Source organism: Myotis myotis, unplaced genomic scaffold, assembly GCF_014108235.1.
Source record: "Myotis myotis isolate mMyoMyo1 unplaced genomic scaffold, mMyoMyo1.p scaffold_m19_p_7, whole genome shotgun sequence".
Classification (NCBI taxonomy): domain Eukaryota; kingdom Metazoa; phylum Chordata; class Mammalia; order Chiroptera; family Vespertilionidae; genus Myotis; species Myotis myotis.
Window position 1 is genome coordinate 25,660,367 of NW_023416379.1, and position 8,077 is coordinate 25,668,443.

Genomic DNA, 8,077 nt, shown 5'->3' on the forward strand with positions numbered 1-8,077 from the left:
CAGCAAAGGAAACTGAAAACCATGAGGCACTCGGGATGTCTCAGTGAGAGGGCGTTAGGGAGGCCTAGTCATAAGATTTAGGCTAATGTTAGGTGACTTGGAGAGAGTGGTCTTGTTTTTGTCTAGTGCTATCACAATTAAAGAGTGATCTTGTGTGGTGTTCATATTCTCTGAAATTATTTATGCTCAACATTGGATCATCATGGCCTAGCTATTGGTTGCCAGGCCAACTACCAACGGTCAGGGGTTGTCTCTGGTTTCTTTCTTCCTTCCTTTCTCTTTCTTTTTCTTTCTCTTCCCTCCCTCCATCCCTCCCTCCCTCCCTCCCTCCTTCCTTCCTCCCTCCCTCCCTCCCTCCCTCCCTCCCTCCCTCCCTCCCTCCCTTTCTTTCTTTGTTTCTTTCTTTTTTTCTCTTTCTCTATCCATCCCTTCCCTTTCTCCTGAATGTGCTAGTCTTCCTTCTCCCTCCCCCCCCTACCTCCTTGGCTCACCAATATTGTCTTCTCTGGGTTTCTATCCTTTTACGACTCTTCTGTTCATTCTATACATTTTCTTTGTGTTACACCATCTACTTTCATGATTTCAGGTCCTGCTTACATACTCACGACCTACAGATATGTGTCTTTAGCTCACACTTTTCCTCTGTGCTTCCAACTTTTATATTCAACTTCCTGCAAGATGGCACCACCTGGATTCTCCCTCAAGCACTCTAATCTCAGCCAGTACAGAGTTGAAATTGCCCTCTCTTCTCCTAAACCATTTTTTATCTTCTTCCTGAAGGCTCTATAGCACCTTCAGAAACTTATCCACCAAAATTGAATCTAAGATTATCTTTGACTCTTTCTCTTATATCCAGTTTGTATGCAGTGGTTGAAAAAATTGCCCTCTATTTCTCAAATGTTCCTACAATGCAGACTCTCTGCTCTATCCTTGCCTTAACTGCCCAGCTGCTTCTCAACTGCCCTCCTTGTCTACAGCTGTGAACACCCCCTCTCCCAAGTCCATCTTCCCTGAGGCTACTGAAATGATCCAGCTACGTGTACATCTGACCCTGACACTCCCCTCTGTGCACCTCGCTGATTCGTCATCACTACTATCATCAGGAATGAAATTCTTAAAAGTGACACACAAACCCCTCCATGGTCTGGCCCAGGGGTGGGCAAACTTTTTGACTCGAGGGCCACAATGGGTTCTTAAACTGGACCAGAGGGCCAGAACAAAAGCATGGATGGAGTGTTTGTGTGAATTAATATAAATTCAAAGTAAACATCATTACATAAAAGGGTACGGTTTTTTTTTTTTTTTTTAGTTTTATTCATTTCAAACAGGCCGGATCTGGCCCGCGGGCTGTAGTTTGCCCACGGCTGGTCTGGCCCCTGGTAGCCTCTCCAGTCTCATCTGTCACCTCTGCTTACCTTACACTTTCCAGTCTCTCTCTCTCTCTCTCTCTCATCTCTCTCTCTCTCTCTCTCTCTCTCTCTCTCTCTCTCTCTCTCTCTCTCTCTCTTTCCCTCTCTCTCTCTCTCCCTCTCTCTCTTACAGGCTACCCATTTTGCCTTTATTCTTGAAGTTATTTCTGGAATCCTTTATTTCCAGCCCGTCATGTTTACCTAGTTACTTCCTACTGATCTTTTAAGATCAGCTTCATACACATGTCTCCCAAGGAAACTTCCCTGAATCTTGGCATGTTCCCTATAGTCCCACCTCCAATCTAAGGTAATGATGTGCTTTTTTTCTATGCTCCCAGAACCCTTGAAGCGTATGTAGCAATCACTTTGTTATATAATAATCTTTTTTATGTCTCTGTTCGACTATGAAGGCCCTTGAAGAAAGTTACCATGTCTTATTCATCTTTGCATCCCCAGGACCTTTTCCAATGCAGTATTAAGGAATTATTTGCTAAATATATGAATGAATGAATGAATGAATGAATGAATGGCTATGCCAATAGCTCTTCTCCTGTGAAACGTGTCCTTTCTGAACTTCAGTGTATTCTCTGATTTGTTGAGGTGATTAAAAAATGAACTGTAGGAAAATCAAAATTGAGAAATATAAATTTATTTAGAACAGTAGATGGCAGCAGAAGGTTGTTTTTTAGCATAGCATTTGCAAGATTAAAGTTGACCAAATAGTCATAGAAAAACCCATAGCCACATAGTATAACTTTAAAAATGCCTCTATACTTTAGTTGATAGTACTGAGTTCATATTGGTTGATCAACTGTGGAAAATGTACCATATTAATGTAAGCTGTTAGTAATATGGGAAAATGGGTATGGTATAGGAACTCTACACCACAAGTTTTCTGTAAATTTGAAATTATTCTTAAAAAATAGTTACTTTTTAAAAATGCTTCTACAATGCTTGGCATATAATTTTTATCATCCTAAAAACTCCAATATCAATCATTTTCTTTGTATAAAATTAATTATGAAAACCTCAATATCAATAATTAATCTTAAGTGTATATATATATATATATATATATATATATATATTTCAGAGAGGAAGGAGAGGGAGAGAGAGAGAGAAATATCAATGATGAGAGAAAATTATTTATTGGCTGCCTCCTGTAACCCCACCACCACCACCACCACCACTACTGGAAACCAAGCTCACAACCTGGGCATGTGCCCTTGACCGAAATCAAACCTAGGACCCTTCAGTCTGCAGGCTGAAGCTCTATCCACTGAACCAAACCAGCTAGGGCAATCTTCAAGTTTTAAAAGTAAGTTTTTAGATATCCAGAAATAAAGGTTATTTATTTAAGTATATAAATAAATAATACCATTTTATTCTATTATCATTATAAATGTATTATATACTCATTTTTTAAAATTTGAAGAAGACAGAAGGTATAAAGAAGAATAAGAGTCACCCATAGATGATCACTTTCCTTTTTTTACCAGAGAAAACTGCTGCTAATATTTTGACAGCCTTTTTAGGCATTTTTCTCTGACACAGATAGTTTAAGTTACTTGTTAAAGTCACTCTATAAGTTGGTGTTAGAGCTAGGACTAGAGCCCAGACCAACCTTCTTGGTCTAAGGCAGTGGTTCTCAACCTTCCTAATGCTGCGACCCTTTAATACAGTTCCTCATGTTGTGGTGACCCCAACCATAAAATTATTTTCGTTGCTACTTCATAACTGTAATTTTGCTACTGTTATGAATCGTAATGTAAATATCTGATATGCAGGATGTATTTTCATTGTTACAAATTGAACATAATTAAAGCATAGTGATTAATCACAAAAACAATATGTAATGATATATGTGTTTTCCGATGATCTTAGGTGACCCTGTAAAAGGGTTGTTCGACCCCCAAAGGGGTCGCGACCACAGGTTGAGAACCGCTGGTCTAAGGCCTCGGCACCTGACCTCCATGCAGGTAATAAGAACAGCAGCTTAACCCTTATTTAGCACTTACTAAGTGCCAGTCCCTATTTTAAACGCACACTAATTTCTCTTATCCTCACAGTATCATGAGCAATGTACAACTATTGCTTCTCTATTACTGATGAGGAAACTGAGGCACAGAAAAGCTAAATGACTTTTCATAGATAACACAGCTTGTAAGTGGCAGAGCTGGGCCTCAAACCTGGAGATTTCAGCTGCAGAGTCTGTACTACGAGCTCCTAAAACTCAATTTTAATGTGCACATTCTTAAATTTATTGGAGTCCATTTCAAATGTGTAGAGCCAACCCAGTTGTCAGTATATATTTTAAGACTGCTTATCTCTGCAAACCAGTTCCAGAGGGGGGCTCGCCCTCTCACACTCTATCCACCATAAAGGTGATTTTTGTGCTCCTGGGATGATCACTGAAATTCAGGTTGTATATTCGAGGGTGATTTCAGCCTGGAAATTTTCCAATAAATTTTCAGCTGAGACCTGAATGTGTAAATATATGCCCTTACAATACACTGTTTAAAAATAAACCCACAAGATAGGGAAGGGGATGAGGGAACACAGGTCCAAGTTGAACAAGGTTATCTTAAAAATATAGAAATTTGCTTTGTTAATGAATTGAAGAGACTGGCGGTACGTTCTTTCCTGCTTACGTCTGGAATGCTATGTGAGGCCACCCAACCGAGCCCGTAATGAGCTCTCTAAGACCAGGTGGTCTTGTCTCCTGCCTCCTGCCTCTCCACTGGTCTCCATGTTTTCTTCCAAACTGACCTTAAACACCTCCAGAGAATACAGGATTATCTGTGTTCCTCCGCATTGACTTCATCAGCCAGTCTCCATGTCTCTCTCTCTCTCTCTTTTTTATAATTTATACCAGAGGCTCGGAGCACAAATTCATGCACGGGTGGGGTCCCTTGGCCTGGCAGGCGATCAGGGCCGATCTGGGGCTGTGGGAGGTTGACCAGCTGGCCGTGGGGAGGGGCCACGGGAGGTTGGCTGTGAGAGCACACTGACCAACAGGGAGCAGCTCTTGCATTGAGCATCTGCCCCCTGGTGGTCAGTGTGCATCATAGCAATTGATCGACTGGTCATCCGGTCGTTCAGTCATTTGGTCACTTAGGTTTTTATATAGAGAGATTTTTTATTGATTTCAGAGAGTACAGGAGAGGGTGAGAGAGATATAGAAACATCAGTGATGAGAGAGAATCATCAATGGACTGCTTTCTGCATACCCGCTACTGGGGATTGAGCCTGCAACCCTGGCATGTGCCCTTGACCAGAAATCAAACCATGACCTCCTGGTTCATAGGTGGGTGCTCAACCACTGAGCTACACCAGCCTGGCTCCATGTCTCTTGATTTCAGAAAATGCATCTGCCAAATAATAGATTGGATTGCCATCTGGATAAAAATGAGAAAGAGAAAAATACATGTATGAATGTTGTGCAATATTTAGCACCTGTATTGAAAGAAAACCAGTCATTCTGAACTCAGGAAATGTGCGCTTGAGTCAGCTGTCATTGTCGAGCAGGGAGAGAGGGCATGGAGCGCTGGTCCAGAGGCTTATTAGTTTAATAATGTTTAATCAGAGAGCGTTGAAAGAAGTGTGTTGGCTCTTAGGGCTCACATAGACTATTAAATAGAACACAGGAATATCTTCAAATCTTTTTGACAAGTTCTCAGATTCATTCTTCCTGGAGATGAACTTAGCAGAATGTGGCGTTTCTTGTCCATTATTGTATCGCTGTCAGTGTTTCAATTCATTGGACTCAAATGAAAATTTCTCTTACCTAACTGAAGTAGAGCTCTAAGTGGTTCTCTCATCCTAGTGTCCTGTATACACACACATACACAACATGTGAAATAACAATGCTGTGCTTTAGTAAACCAGTGATCAATTTCTGCTTTGAGAAATTTAATACATTTATGAATATATATTAAATTTATAGAAATATTCATTTACCTCATGTTATTTTGGCATATAGAGAATGCTAGTGGGCCTAAGGGAAATAGAACTCTCAAATGGTAAACAAACTAATCATGTTTATTTTGGAAGGAGATATTTTTATGGTTTTGTTTTTTCTGTATGAATCACTCTACTAGTCGCAAAATATTTTATAATTGATGCAGTTTGATTATAACAAGAGGATTACTTTTTTATTTTTTTTGAAAGATTTAAAGCAATGTTTCTTTTAAAATAGCTATGAGTTAATCAAGCACTTTATTGGTTGGACTTGTGGAAACTAGAAAGGAATATAGACACCCTACACACACACACACTAGGTTCCTTTGAGTTTTTATTTATTTATTTATTTATTTATTTATTTATTTATTTATTTATGTTCCTTTGAGTTTACAATATGGAGGGCAGCTCAGACTGAAATATACATGAAAACAAGTAGCATTAAAAGTGTTTATGACTCAGTGCTCAGTGGAAATGGATTGAGTAGACATTTCAAGGGCAACTGGAAGCAGAATTATGCAGTAGGCAGATGTATTGGTTTTCTATTGCTGTGTAACAAATTACCACAGACTTAGAGACTAAAAACAACCCCAGTTGTTAGCTCACAGACTTGTAGTTCTGAGGTCCAGGCAGGCTCAGGTGATATTCAGACTCTTCTCTCCTCAGTACCTCCTAAGGCAAAATCAGAGGGTCAGGTGGATGAGGCTCTTTTTTAAAAAATTTATTTCTTGATTTGAGAAAGGGAGAGACAGACAGAGGGAGAGAGAGAGATGGAGGGAGGGAGGGAGGGGGAGAGAGAGAGAGAGAGAGAGGGAGAGAAACAGGAACATTGATTTGTTGTTCCACTTATTTATGCGTTCATTGGTTGACCCGGTATGTGCCCTGACCAGATCTCAAACCCACAACCTTGGTGGCCTAGGCTCTTATGTGGAGCTCAGGAGAAGAATCTGCTTCCAAGCTCATTCGTTGTTGGCACAACACAGTTTTCTGTGACTGTAACCTGAGGTTCCCACTTTCTTGTTGGCTGTCAGTTGGGTTCTCTCTTTGTGCCTTAGCTTCCTCCATCTCCAAAGCCAGCAACCCGTGCAGCGAATCTTCTCACCCTCTGCATCTCTCTGACTTTCTCTTCTGCTTCCAGATGGAGAAAACTCTCTGCTTTTAATGGGGTTGTGTACTTAGGTTGCACCCACCCAGATGGTCTCCACTGTGCCAATAATGTAACATGATCACAGGAGTGACAGCTCCTCACATCTCCAGGTTCTATCCCACACAAAGGGGAGGATACCCAAGGGTGAGGGTTATTGGGGGCCGCTTTAGAATTCAGGGAACAGTCCACAAAGAAGGCGGGGCCAGAGCACATCTGAAAGAAAGAATAGGTTCTAGATAAATTTATTTTATGTAAAAAAAAGCTTATCCCAGAGTGAGAAACAGTGTATTCATTCAGTAGATATTTATATATTGACATATGATTATTAGGATTAAAATGAGCAAAGGAGACACGAATCCTTGCCTGATGAAGCTTAGAATTGACCAGACAGAACTGCACGAACTGCGTGTAGGGACAGGGAGTGGTCCACAGTTTGGGGACAGAAACAATCCCTCTAAAGAGATAGTACATGGTAAAGGTAATACAGAGTCACATGGGTGTGTTTATAATACAAAACTTAGATATGTGATGTTTGAAGGTTTTTAGGACAAGGCGGGGAGTTTTAATAAGCAGCCCTGTGTCCTTTGGAAGGAAGAAATAGAGACACTTAACCTTTCTTCTAGAGATCTCAGGTTGTTAAAACTTGCCCAGGTGAGCTTTAAAATTAAGCACCACTGCCTCTTGAAATCATGCTTTTTTTAAAAGGCTGAAATGTGCTGATCACAATTTCTATTTTTTTAGAATGTCTAAAAACCTACGACACAGCACAGGACGGATTCTATTCGTTGCCTTGATGGCATGGTTATAGAGTCCTTTACTAATCAGAGCATCATATAAATAACACAGGTTACGGAAATACCAGGGCTTAGGCCATATTGTGTCTTGCAAACACCAGGACCAAAGCATTGGGCCCCTTATGTTACCTGGGATATAGCCCAGGTGGGTTTCTAGCACGCTGGCTATTGGCTTTCTCAGCCAGAGTATTTAGGATGTTCTGGGACCTGAACATCAGCTACTCCATGGTGCGTGAGGAGAATGGGTTCAGGCCAGAGGTCTTCTGAGGAACCTGCTTAGCACTGACATTCCAGGGCATCTCTCTGGATAGGTGAGGACTGTAAACAAAGGGAAGAGAGACTAGAGAACAGTGATAAGCCAAAAAGAGAAAGTGGGGGTGGGGTGGGGGGAAAGAGAGGATCTCTCAATGTGCCTGGTCAGTAATGGTAGAGTGAATTTACAGTTCTCCTCCTAAGGGTCTAGATGACACTGTCCCCCTTAAATGCAGACTATGCATCACATTTAGTGCTATCCCAAAGTCTGGGAGCAGTAGCCCAGATCTCAGCTTTTTTTATTTATCTCTGAAACAACATTATGGTATGAGAATCAGACTAGGGAATAGCTGGTGTTTCAGGCTTGATTTTGCAACTAAATCTATGACTTTGGAAAAGACTCCAGATCTCTCTGGAATTCATTTCTTCAATCTGTAAGATGCAGGAGTTGGACTAGCTGATGAGAGCTATACAAATGGAGTGTAAAGTGAAACCAATTACCTTGATGATCTGAG